Genomic DNA, 14,499 nt, shown 5'->3' on the forward strand with positions numbered 1-14,499 from the left:
CGAGTTTAATCTTAAAGCCAGATAGCTCTTTTGCCCCCACTGCTTCCCTTGGAAGGCTATTCCAAAACTTCACTCCTCTGATGGTTAGAAACTTTCATCTAATTTCAAGTCTAAACTTCCCAATGACCAGTTTATATCCATTTGTTCTTGTGTCCACATTGGTACTGAGCTTAAATAATTCCTCTCCCTCTCTGGTATGCCTGAAGGCTCTCAAGGGACTGCTGCCTTAGTATGTTGAGTCTTCAAGGCCTTGAAGAGCAAATGCCTAGGCACAGACACTGGGATCGCCCCAATCTCAGCCCCTACCCAAGCTCTTGCGTGGGTGCTATGGGGTGATCGAAAGCCTCTCTGGGCCCCTGATATTACTGCTAACTCTGTTGTTTTTTCCCTCCCCATAGCCTCACTCAATGCTTCATACACACCAAAGCTATGTTTAATCTGCCTCTTCCTTGACATCACTGTTCACTCGTTCATTGGCCTAACAGCTCTCATCTTTCTTCCCTTTGATGTTCAGCCTTTCTCTCTGGCTCACTAGGGGCTCCATGCAGTGGAGTAAAATAGAAGTATCTGGCAGATCTGAACCATTTCATTAGCTAATATTTGAATAATTCAAAGCAGTTATTCCAAACAAGGGGAAATTAATTTTTATGTCTTTAAATTTAAAAATCTCAAAAGTGGCCTATGTGCAAGAATGCGGTTATTGTGACTGCTTGAGAGTTTGTGGGGAGAAATGATTTCTTAGCTAGATAACCCCAAAAGTTGTGTGAGGAAAACAGGGCAACATTTCAAAGAGAGGGGTACTTTTAAGTGTTTTCTCTACAAAAATTAGTCAATTTTTCACTAAAACAAACCCAGATGAAATTAAATTTTCCTCTGAAGAGTTAATATTCTAAACTTCTGAGACTGAATTCAATCACCAAAATATGAAAAAAGGGATTTTATTACTGATATAACTGTACATTTCAATACAACCAAGCTGCCAATGTGATATGGCCGTGAAAAAAGCTAATGCGGTCTTGGGATGCATCAGGAGAGGTATTTCCAGTAGAGATAAGGAGGTTTTAGTACCGTTATACAAGGCACTGGTGAGACCTCACCTGGAATACTGTGTGCAGTTCTGGTCTCCCATGTTTAAGAAGGATGAATTCAAACTGGAGCAGGTACAGAGAAGGGCTACTAGGATGATCCGAGGAATGGAAAACTTGTCTTATGAAAGGAGACTCAAGGAGCTTGGCTTGTTTAGCCTAACTAAAAGAAGGTTGAGGGGAGATATGATTGCTCTCTATAAATATATCAGAGGGATAAATACCGGAGAGGGAGAGGAATTATTTAAGCTCAGTACCAATGTGGACACAAGAACAAATGGATATAAACTGGCCACCAGGAAATTTAGACTAGAAATTAGATGAAGATTTCTAACCATCAGAGGAGTGAAGTTTTGGAATAGCCTTTGAAGGGAAGCAGTGGGGGCAAAAGATCTATTTGGCTTTAAGATTAAACTCGATAAGTTTATGGAGGAGATGGTATGATGGGATAACGTGGTTTTGGTAATTAAATATTCATGGTAAATAGGCCCAATGGCCTGTGATGGGATATTAGATGGGGTGGGATCTGAGTTACCCAGGAAAGAATTTTCTGTAGTATCTGGCTGATGAATCTTGCCCATATGCTCAGGGTTTAGCTGATCGCCATATTTGGGGTCAGGAAGGAATTTTCCTCCAGGGCAGATTGGAAGAGGCCCTGGAGGTTTTTCACCTTCCTCTGTAGCATGGGGCACAGGTCACTTGCTGGAGGATTCTCTCCTTGAAGTCTTTAAACTACAATTTGAGGACTTCAATAGCACAGATATAGGTGTGAGGTTTTTTTGCAAGAGTGGTGGGTGAAATTCTGTGGCCTCCGTTGTGCAGGAGGTCAGACTAGATGATCATAATGGTCCCTTCTGCCCTAAATATCTATGAATCTATACCTGTAGAGTCATTACTGACACCTCCTTAATAATGTGTGCGCATGTGTATATATCTATACAAGCAAATTAGATTTCTAATAGCAGCCTGTGGAAGAAAACACTCTGCTAAACTGGACACACTTGCATGATGGAAAATTCCACAAAAAAAGCTGCTGTTTTTTTTTCATAGCAGCACAACAGATTAAAAAAAGGGAAAAATTAGAGCGTTTTTAGTTTTACTATAAATATTTTTCCTTGCTCTGATAAGTTTCAATTCTCTGCAGCTGTGATTGCATTTGCAATTCTTTGAGGAAGACCCTCATTCCTTAGCTATGGCATCTCTATATTGAAATCTTGAGGGTAACATTGAGTGGCATCACGGAGCAACGAAGAATGCTTAGAGTTCCCAGACCACGTAATATGGAAGCAAGTTGTTTTATACAGCTGATCAGACCGTAGATGCCTGGGAACTCTAAGCATTCTTCATTGCTTCATGATGCCACTCAATGTTACCCTCAAGATTTCAATATGGAAATGCCACAGCTAAGGAATGAGGGTCTTCCTCAAAGAATTGCAAATATATATAGTAAAACTAAAAACGCTCTAATTTTTCCCTTTTTTGAATCTGTTGTGCTGCTATGAAAAAAACCAACTGCATTTTTGTTTGGAATTTTCCAACATTATTATCTCTTTGAGAAATTGCCAACTTTCCTGAAATCCTTTCTCTCTTAGATTTTCTTTCCAGGGGATCTTACCTACTTCTTCTGAGTTTGTTAAAGTTTGCGTTTTTGAAGTCCTTATGTGACCTTTATTCTGCTGCTCTCATTTCTTCCTTTCCTTAGAATCATGAAATCTATAATTTCATGATCACTTTCATCCCAATTGCCTTCAACCTTCAGATTTTCAACCTTCAGATTCTCCATATCTACTTCTCCTTTAGCACCAGGAGAGAGAGAGAGAGAGAGAGTAGCATAAACGGCAGTATTTTGCTGAACTAAGATGTACTTTTCAACCAACCACTTCAGGCTACGGTCCCAATTCATTTCAGAAAAGCAGACTTAGACTCCCTCAAGGAACTGATAAGCAGGATCCCCTGGGAGGCTAATATGAGGGGGAGAGGACTCTAGGAGAGCTGGCAGTATTTTAAAGAAGCCTTATTGAGGGTGCAGGAACAAACCATCCCGATGTGCAGAAAGAATAGCAAATATGGCAGGTGACCAGCTTGGTTTAACAGAGAAATCTTCAGTGAGCTTAAACAGGAAGCTTACAAGAAGTGCAAACTGGGACAGATGACTAGGGAGGAGTATAAAAATATTGCTCAAGCATGCATGGGTGTAATCAGGAAGGCCAAAGCACAACTGGAGTTGCAGCTAGCAAAGGATGTGAAGGGTAACAAGAAGGGTTTCTACAGGTATGTTACCAACAAGAAGGTGGTCAGGGAAAGTGGGGGACCCTTACTGAATTGGGGGAGGCAACCTAGTGACAGACGATGTGGAAAAAGCAGAAGTACTCATTCCTTTGTTTAGCTCTGCTCTGACTAATGGGGAAAAAAGCTGAGGGGAAAAAAAGCAATAAGAGGGAAGGAGATTCTCTCCTCATTACTCCTCTGCACAGCCAAATAAGGGTTGTGACAATCTAGTCCAAAATGGATACAACTATATCAACAAAGGCTACACGAGAACAGCCACTATTTGGAAATTGTTTTGAAAGGGGAATTCTTTTTTCAAGTTCTGAATGTCACAGGAAGGTTAGAATAGATAGACCATCTTCTTTCTAGAGTTCCACTTGCATTATCAGGTAGGCTTTGGTACAGATACAATCACTTGAAAAGCTAAACTTCTGATTAGCAGGATCTGAAGCAAAACTCAAAAGTTTGGTGCATGGAATTTGGATTTCAGCAGTGTCTAGTCATTTTTATTTGACGAAGCAGACGGTTTTGCATGGTCTATTTGTCTGCTTTTTGGTCCTAGTGGAGAAGGATTTTTTTTTTTATTAACACTCATGGAAACAGATTGTTGGGCTTTTTTTTTAAAGTTAAGCCTTTACTGTCTACTCATCAGACCTCTTAATAAAACAGTTGAGTTCTCTCAACACAATGATCCAGTTCTGATAACATCTTACCTCAAGTGTAGGGTTATTGGCCCAGATCCTCAAAAGGATAGTTAGCCACCTAACTCCCATTGAAATCAACCAGATTAAGAGTATCAGAATATGCTCTTATGAAGTTTAATTTTTGTAACGTGTGTTCAGATAGCCTCACTCACACCAGCTTTACTTTACAAGTATGCTTACAGATTTCAGTGAAACTATTCATAGTGTAAGGTACTATTCAGTTTGATTAGTGATATTAGAGTGTGGCCTAAAATAAATCTGAAGGTCCAGTTCTGCTCCCAGTAATTCTGCGAAGAACTTCAATAGAAACAAGGGCAGGCCCAGAATTTGGCTCAGGTATAATTGCTCTGATTCAGCATTGCCCCGCACCATGTGCCACTTTACACCAGTGCAGCAAGGGTGTAAATCATGACCATTCAAATATGGCAGCATTTTACATCCACGTTATATCAATGGTGTAATTAGTTGCACAAGGTGTAGGGCAAGGGTGAGTTGGGCCCAGCATTTCAGAAACCATTATAAAAAACAGGAGAGGAAAAAAAAGGCTTCCTGTTACTTTCCATTTATTTAATGACAACATAAAATTTGAGTGGACTGTTTTGTGTCAGTAGGTAATCGTGCATGACCAATTGCTGCCCCTGAAAGATTTTTTCTTGTGGTTATATTCTGGATGAGCTGATTTCAAGGAAGAAATATCACCTACAGGCTTTTCAGTAATTTGCACAACTTTATCAAACAAGGAAGGAAAAAGCAGGCAACAGACTTTGTTAATACTTCAATTAACTTACCAAGAAAATCATCATCATTTACGTAGCACACTTAAGAGTACATGGCAGTTCTCATAATACTGATACCATTCTTGAGTGACTGCGATGGGTGGTTTCAAGCTGTTAGCCGTGAGCTACTTCTGGCTCTTCTCTCATGTGTCAGTAGGATGTTGGACTCCCGCTAATTTTGCAAAGTCTCACTCGTATGCTTGGTTTATGCAGTGCAGGTAGGCCCACTGGAGTCACAGTCCATAAAATAAGATTGTGCATAAATCTTTGCAGGATCAGAGCCTTAGATTGTGATGGATGGAAAAGGCTGTTCAATGAGCTATAGTATTGTAGAATATACACATCAGAATTTTGCACTAGAATTTTCCAGTGACTGCGGCATTGACTCCAAGGCAGAATTATGCAACGGATGTGGTATTTCTAGGCATACTCTAGGCCCTAGAGTAAGGGTTTCAGAATCTTGACCTTTACCCTACACTCTAGGGTAAAGGTCAAGATTCTGACACCCTTACTCATTGATTTCAAGGGAGCCACTCTTAGAGTAAGATGATGCTTAATACTGAAATTAGATTCTAGATCTAGGTTAATCATCAAATAAAATAGCATTCTAGTCCTTGCAGAATTCTAATGTAGCTATGGTTACTAGTAATATCAAGATCTACATTGAACTATTTAATAGCAGCCCAGATTTCCCACAAGGGCAAAACCTATAGAGCAACAGCAATACTCATTTACTAATTGAGTTTTGAGTTACTACAGTGACAAAGTAAATTAACATCTAAATATTAAAACACAGAGAAAGATGAACAGTGGAATTGTACCCAGGAAATGTTAAGTTTACTTTACTTCATCCATACACCACATAAAATTTAAATTCAGATGAACCTGATATATATCTATACATACACACACACACATATACTCCCATGACATGTGCAACTAAAATTAAGAGCAACTACCATTTGAGGCTTGGCATCATTGGCCACCTAATACTTGGAATGTGAAAGCCATGTCATAACTAAAATCGTGGGTCATCAAAAGTACAGAAAGATGACCAAAGACTTTAAATAAAATAGCAAATACCTAATCTTGCGTCTGAAGAAGTGAACTGTAGCTCACGAAAGCTTATGCTCAAATAAATTGGTTAGTCTCTTAGGTGCCACTAGTACTCCTTTTCTTATTGGAAAAGGAGAAAACTAAAAATGTAGTCCTTTTTCTCAGTTTCTTATTTTCCTCTTTCCCTACCCCCTAATGTTTTTTAAATGTTAAAGTGGGGAGAGAGGGGAAAGGAAGAAGAAAAAAAGCAAGCAATGAGGAGAACTGAAAAACAGGCTAAACTTTTAGTTCCCATTTCATAAAAAAAACCACCCCAGTAATAACCCCACCCCACACACAAAATGAACATCTTTAATTAAGAAAGATTTGTGAAATATTTCTAGTGAGTGGAAAAAATGGTTCCCATTCAAAACCCATGGGATGAAAATGAATATGAAATTTTCAAAATGTTTTGCAAAAAAAATGTTTTCTGTTTTCCGAACAGCTCTAGCAGGGAACGAGAGAAACAAGTGAAGAGAGAGGATGAGATTTCCTGTGGCTTTCATGAATGTCTATTGCTGGCTGTGATGTGATTGCACCAATTCCTTCTCTAATCTTCACTTTTTTGTTTCTTCTAATGCTCGTCTGCATCGGTGTAAGTGCTGAGGATCCTCCAATCCCCTGTACATTACGCTGTCATTTACTGCATTTACTACACTTCTAGACCAGAAGAACAGGCTGAGATTTCTTTGAGTGTGCTCCCAGCCTCTGCTGGCCCCAGTGAAAGAGACCAGGAACAGAACAAAAGTGAGTCTTCTACATGGCAATGAAAAACTCCAATCCCTAATCAAGGTCTCAAATTCTCTGGTTTCTCTACCTGCCCTATATTACATTGCCACTCCAGTACTGTGAGGTGCTGTGTCTGGGCTTGACTCTCTGCAGTACAAAAGCAGCAGCAATGGGAACTGAAAAAGAAGCTTTACAACAAACCAACCTACCTCTGAACAATCACTCCGTAAACTTTTAATAAAACAGAGTAAAATAAACTCTAAGAAAGGTCAGATAATATGCTGAACAGATCACTTGTGGCCACATCAGTATTCCCATGGGTGACTATAACAATAGCCTGGAGTTGACAGAATGCCTGACTTGTTTTGCTGGGTTGGGTGTTTTAGTGGGCTGATCCTTCTTTCTACTTTTTTCCTGATATTTGCCAGGAGACTCAAGAGGCATTTCCCCACCCACAGACAAACCTAAAACCTAAATATTTAATGCCATAATGAAAGCAGTTCTGTGATGTTTTTAATGTATTTTTTAATGTTTAAATGCAGCTTGTGTGACTCACGCAGTGGATCAAATCCAGCTGCGGTGTAACTTCATTGAAAGCTATGGAGTTACACCGGGTTTGAAAGGGGCTCAGTGTGAGGGGAATATGCTGAACAAATGGGGAGCCAGGGAATGGTTTCTCAAACTGGTAGTTAACACATATAACAACCTCTTAATTTTAATGTTCTGCGTAGACATGTGAACTGTATGAACTGCTGTAAATCATGACTCGCTTAATGCAGTGGGAGATGGAAAGTTAGGTTAGAAAAAGAAACTTCACCTTACAAGAAAAAGCACATCCATTTTCACATCCATACTCCTGCCTATCCATCTAGCCAGTCACATTTCTTTTTCCCCTTTTAGTTACATTCTGTGAAGGAGAGGAGACAGAGAGAGAATTAGGAAAGAACAAGCAGAAAAGTTGAAAGGGGAAGAAGAAAGAAGGAGCTAATTTGTGAAACATTATTTCCCTTCTTCCTCCACTGGAGGAAGCACCTGAAGAGAAGCCATTGCTGAGGTGCTCAACGCAGTGGTCTCCAAAGTGGGGTGTGCGCATCCCAGGGGGTGCGCCAGAGGATCCCAGGGGGTGCACGGCAGGAGGAGTGCCGCCGGACGGCACTCTGCCATTTTTTTGTTTCAGCGGCAGCTCTGCACGCCTGCAGCAGGTCTTCCCTTCCGGCGGCACGTCTTTCCTCCTCCTTTCTTCGGCGGCATGCCTGCAGCGGGCCTTCCCCTCTCCTTTCTTCAGTGGCACCATGGGGGTGCATGATCCAAAAACTTTGGAGACCACTGCTCTAACGAGAGATGGTTTGTGCAGGTTGCCTGGTGGAGTTGTCAGGCCCCAAGTTTCCATGAAAGAGGGGAGTGGACTTCAGGCTGTTCAGCTGGCTGAGGAGCAGTGAAGGCAGAGTAGTTTGTCCCTCTCTTGTCAATGCGATCCTTAGCAAGTCGTATAAACCGACTCCGAGGTCACTTGCTCATGTCAGTCTCCCCTGGTGGGCTGTGATGTATGAGGGGGAATTGGTTGCTCAGCTCCTATGCTGAGCTCCTCAGCCTTAGATGCCTGTTTTTCTCTCTGACACTACCCCAGACGTCCACACCATTCAGAGAGCCCCAACTTTCTGGCTGAATGAGGAGGGTAAGAAATGGCCATTATTTGCCCAGCCTGTTAGTTTTAGGATAGAGGGACTCCATGGGGCTGATTTTCGACTGTCTTACACATTGTGTAGCCATTTGTGGGTATGAAAAAAGTCTACCAGATCAGGCAGGGAGGTAGTAGTTAGACCAACTTTGCAGAAGTGTAACGGTATGTCTCCACGGCAGCTGGGAGCGTGCCTCTCAGCCTGGGTAGACAGACTCATGCTAGCGCTCCAAAAATAGCAGTCTGGATCTTGTGGCACGGCTGGAGACTCAGACTAACCACCGTAGCTTGGCCCTTCTGTTACCCAGGGTTTATAGAGCCCAAAGCAGTAGTAACTGTTTCATTCCAGGTGCTGTCAGGAATAAATCAATGGGAACACAGTGCTTCCAGCTGATGAAAGATTGATACAAGGCAGCTTGTTCTTATCTAAGATGATTTATTAGAAAACAATTATCTATTTATAAGATTTAAGCCCACACAGACAAAAGCAATAGGTTTAAAACACAGAATTACCTAAAATCTGAGATGGTGTTGAGTAATTAGCAGCAGGTCAGCGATGGCTGGTCACTTCCCTGCTGGGGAATAAGGTGTCAAGAAAAAGTCTCTCACAATAGCTTCAGAAAACTGCTCCAAAGTACACTCTATTATCTAGTCTTGTTATAACTAATTTTTACAAAACACGTAGCTCATAGTGATCCCTACTGGGTCATAACTTCTCCTAACTTCAATCAACTACTTATCAACAAAACATTCCTAACAATCTTAGCCATAATATGCGTCTATACCAAAAGGCACTGAAACTCAAGGTCTCCATCCACTTTTTTTTAGTCTCAATTTTCTGTCAGTCTCAATTCAGTCTCCTCTTCCTGTTCTGATTAGCAAAAACTGCAAGCCTACAGCTAGCATTTGATCTTACCTTTGGAAGCCCTGCTTGTTTGAATTAACCCATAACTAGGTGGCGTTCTATTTTATTAATTCATGGTGGCTGAATGCACACAATACGGTTGCAATTAGCTTGATCAAAATCTGGGATACACACATGCCTCCATTCCAGGGCAACACTCCCAGCTTCAGTGTGATACAATGTACCTTAAGTGACCATACAAGGTGCAAAACAGTGGAGAATCAGACCTCAAATCTTTAGGCTTTCAAGGACTGTCATTATCTTCCAACAGAAGATAATCCTGGAATAGGATTCTGAAACTGACAGGTCCAGGAAAAAATTGATTTCATTCTTACTGGATCATCCCTAGGAGAGGCACATAATTAGTTTGTCATCACTATAGAGGACATCATCATATTTGTATTTAACTTCTTTTCCATGGGACTATCTGGTTCCAAACAAGAGATTACCTGATGAGAAGTAGGTAACTCTAGGATTTGCTAGCCATTTCACTCAAAGACCCCTTCTAAGCTGGCACTGAATGAGTTAATAGCAACTGCTTCCACCTCCTTCCCTCAGAAGACTGCAGTTTAATAAGTGTGGCCTAGTGTGTATCTGTAGAAATTTCTAATCTGGGGATGGGGATGGGGAAGGGGAATGCTGTTTCCTAGATAAGTGAGATGTGACACTATATATTTTTTTCCTTATGAGTATTCCTATGCATGTTGTACCATTTGCTCTTATTTATCCTTTTAAAAAATATATATTTGCAAACCCAAATGAACAAGACACCCTCATTTGCCTGGGGGATGATTTAGCCATTTAGTCCTGTGTTTGGATGTTGAAGCATGGGGTTTAGAAGGAGTATTAGCATTGTGCTTGCAGAGCTAGTGGTTTAATCTATTCTGCAAATAGATTCTCCCCTTTGTGTAACAACAATATGGCCTAATTCTTTTCATTAGTAGCTCTCAAAGCACTTTACAAAGAAGGTCAGTATCGTTATCACTATATTATTAGAGGCACAGAGAGGTCAAGTGATTGTATAGCAGGTCAGTAGCAGAGCTCGGACTAGAACCCAGGTCTCCCGAGTGCCAGACCTGTGCTCTGTCCACTAAGTCACATAGCCTCTAGTGCCTAGCATCATGAAGGCTGCCGGAGAGTTGAGGCACCTCCACATCCATCACTTAAAAGAGACAAACACGAAGTGCTTCTGTCCTTGCACATTGGAAGGAGTCATTTGTGCACACTCCGAACATCAAAGGTTGCATGTTCATTGCAAACCATTGTAGCTAGTCTTTAACGAATCCTGGCTGAGGGACGTATTATAGGGTCCTCCTCTACTATCATTTAAGTAGTCCTGCTTTAAAAATCAGCAGCCGTGACAGTGTAAGAAACCAATAAAGGTTTACACTGAAACCACCCTGCAAATACGAAGCATGTGAATTTGCAGCAGGAAGAGGAGTTATTCCTTTCCTAAGTCTTGACACTTTGCATTAGAACTGCAGTGGAAAGAGGTACAACTGGAACTCAAGATAATGCAATGAAAATTAGCAGAGAACTGAAGGAGTGTTTGTGAGGGATTTGCAAGCCTCATGGAGCTCTCATTGACTTTGCAACTGTAGTTTCTTAAGCTCCCAAAGTTCTATTTTAGGGAAAAAACTCAGACCCTCACCATAGCCCAGAAGTACGTAGCACATCTCAGGAGGGGATGCGGACAACGATGACTTCTTGCTCACCTTTCTATGCCCCCTCTTCCAGGTCAGCTCTGTGTTGGGCCAGTCCTGTGCTATATGATAGAGAAGCCTTGTTCCAAGGAGTTGCTCTGACCAGTAGGGAGTGCTCCCTTGTGATTAAGGCATTGGCATAAAATTCAGATGACCTGGGTTTTGTTCCCAGCTCTCCCACTGACTGACTGTGTCATTTGGTGCAAACTGTTTGATCTCTTTATGAGTCAGTTCCTTATCTGTGAGACAGCATTAAGAATACTGCTCACCAGAGGAGCTGGGAGGATATATTCATGAATGCCTGTCAGGGGCTCAGATACTATGGTCATAAGGACGATATATGTATCTTGGTAGATGGATAGGGGATAAGTGTAGGTGAAGGCAGTGTAGTGCACATCTCCATAGGGCCACTATGTTGGCTCTATGGCATCAGGATGAGGCAATCCCCATTTGTGTGCTTACACAGGCTTCAAGAGTTGCTTTGTGATATAAAGTTACTGCTGCACAGGGGAGAACCTGGGCTCTATCATTTTTAATAGGCCAGTTAGGTTAAGTGCAGGAAATTAAAACTGCACATTTCCAGTGCCTCTTGGTGTGGTTTTCTTAACGCCTTTCCAGCTGTTCCACAGGGAAGCAGATTTGCTGAGTCAATCATCCTTTTTTCCTTTAACACGTAGAGAAATTAAAAAGGGAAATTGTATCTCAGGGGCACCTTTATTGTCCAATTTCCTGACCAGCTTCTGCTGTCAAATATGACAGAGGGAAATGATCTAAAATGATCAGACACTGTTCTGTGTGCTCAGAGATGAAAGTAAGCTGGTACACCCCGGTACCGCGTACCGGCAAGCAACAGAGGCGAGTTCTATGGGCTCATGGCTCCAGCAATATTGAGGGGCTGGGGGCCGGGCTCCACCAATGTTCGGGGCCAGGTCTCCCCCGAGTGTCCCCTGCTCCCCGTTGCTGAGCCCGCACGCCTCCCTGGGCGCAGAGCAGAGCGTCCCTATCTCTGCCCTGCAGCTCCATGCTGCCTCCCTGCATCAACTTCCGCCACAGGGTCCTAGAGCCCCCCAACCACTACTGCCAGGGCAGGCTGCCCTTCCACCTCAGACCCTCCACAAGTACAGCTGCCCCCCCCCCCCCGCCTGCAGTCACCGCTCCTGCCCCACGCTGGGCAAGGGGCAGCCCCATCCCCCCCCCCCGAAGTAAGGCTACGGTGAGGGGCAGCAGCAGGGGATGAGATGCACATGTGATGGCAGCCCCCCCACAGGGGAGGAGAGGCAAGGGGGATTCCTGGACCTGAGAGGGGCCCTAGGAGCACATGCAGTGACAGTGGCGGGGGTAGTGTGCTGCCAGCGGGGAGAGGGGGGCCCTAGCGCAGAGCTCGCTGCTGCCAGCATGGAGAGGGGTGCGGGGGGGAGTCCTCCTTTCCGGCTCCAGTCCCGGGGCAGCCTGCCTGCAACCCAAATTCATCCCCATCTCTGCCCCACCCCAGAGCCCTCATCCCCCCACACCCCAACCCCCTGCCTCAGCCCTGAGCTCCCTCCCAACCCCAAACCCCTCATCTCGACCCACACCCCAAACCCATCCCCAGCCTCACCCCACAGCTCTCACCCGTGCATCCCCTGCCACCCCCAAACTCCCTCCCAGAACCTGCACCCCTCCCTCCACACCCCCTCCCATCACCAAACTCCCTCCCAGAGCCTGCACCCTGTACCCCTCCTGCACCCCAATTCCCTGTCCCAGCCCAGGGCCTGCACCCCAGACCTCCTCCCCCAACCAAATTCCCTCCCAGAGCCTTGAGCAGGTGCAGGGTGGAGTTGGGGGGGGGGCAGAATTTGGGCAGGGGCAGGTTCTAGGCACCATCAAAATTTATACAAACCTGCCACCCCTGCGGGCAAGAGCCGGTGTGCCGTACCAGGGCAGACTGGCTTCCCCAGGTGGCAATTTAAAGGGCCTGGGGCTCCCAGCTGCTGCTACCACAGCCCTAGCCCCGGTCCTGTAAATCCTGATTTAAAGGGCCTGGGGATTTAAGGGCCCTGCCTCTTCTAGTAGAGGCCACACCTCTTCTGGTTGAGGCCCCGCCCCCTCCTCAGGACTCCGGAACCGGCAAGTCCTTTAAATTACTTTCACCCCTGTATGTGCTATATGTGAGAGAATACTCAAACACAGACATAGTTAAGTAAAATAATCCCACTATCAACATTCAAAAGTATATTGTATGAAGACCTTATTACACACTAAAACTAAAGAGAGAAGCCGCAGTGTATTTTAAGAAACACTTTCATTGTCAGACTTCTGCATGAGATATACAAGCATTAGTGCTAAATCAATTATAATTAAATTGTATGGAATCAAAATTGGCAAATTCAATTTTCCCCACATTTCATTAGAATTTAGCTGTACAGTAAATTGAACTAAACTACTTTCCACAAGCTTCTACCGGTATAGCCGCTATCAAATGCCATTTTACTTTTTGCTTAACAAGCCTATTTAGATGAACAATCACACAATATATTGTTGTCCTAGCTTACTGAAGAACTGTCAACAGTTTTTAAAATAGTAGAATAGTTAATGTGCAAAATATTCTAGATTCTGCCGCAGAAATATTTCAAAAAGATGTCTCTGGAGTTTTGATGGCTAGTAAGTCAGGCATCCTCAGATTCTAAAAGATCAAAGCCAAGATTTTCAAATTTATAGTTAATCTCCATAGTCCCTATAGTTAATCTCCAAAATCCATATTTTAAGCACCTACATAAGTCACCTGATCTTCAAAAGTGCTAAGCACTCAGTAACTCCCATTCATGTCAGTGGGGACTGCTGCATGCTCAGAACATATGAAAATTATGCAATTTAGCCCGATGCAGGAACACATTCAAAACCTGTGCTTAAGTCCCACTGATATCAACAAGATCCAAGCATCTAAGTTAATTAAAGTTAAGTACAAGCTTAAGTACTGACCTGACCAGCAATGTTTTCCTGAAGCAGGGTCTTGTTTAGGTGCCTAAATATGAATTTAGGACCCTACACTTAGGTGGCTATTTTGGCCTAAAGGATCAATGCTTCATTACTCTCCAACATCAAAGTGAAAAATATAAACAATTTAAATAAGGAGAAGAAAGTAATCTGTTCGGTTGAAGATTTGGGACTTGATCAAAAGCTCATTGAAGTAAATCAATCTTTCTACTGTCTTCAGTGTGTTTTGAATCAGGACTTTAGTCAAGGAATAGCCTAAGATTTTAAGCTTGATATATATAAGACTAACATTTTATTAGCAATTTGTTTATGGTAGCAACAATATGAAAGACACTCCAAATAGAACAGTAAAGAATTGTACCTGATAGCTGTAAATAAAGTATTTGGGTCAGACATAAAACTTAATTCCTCTCACAGGATTATACAAAATATTTGGGGGGAGGGGAAGAGAGAGGAACATAAACAACAACAAAAAATCACATCGTCCCTGCAAATATGGTCATCACAGAAGATCTAGCCTCTCAATGTAACCCAAGAGGAGAACAACAGAGTCACTAACAACACTTCCACTCAAAATGTACTCA

Source organism: Lepidochelys kempii, chromosome 9 (assembly GCF_965140265.1).
Source record: "Lepidochelys kempii isolate rLepKem1 chromosome 9, rLepKem1.hap2, whole genome shotgun sequence".
NCBI lineage: Eukaryota > Metazoa > Chordata > Testudines > Cheloniidae > Lepidochelys > Lepidochelys kempii.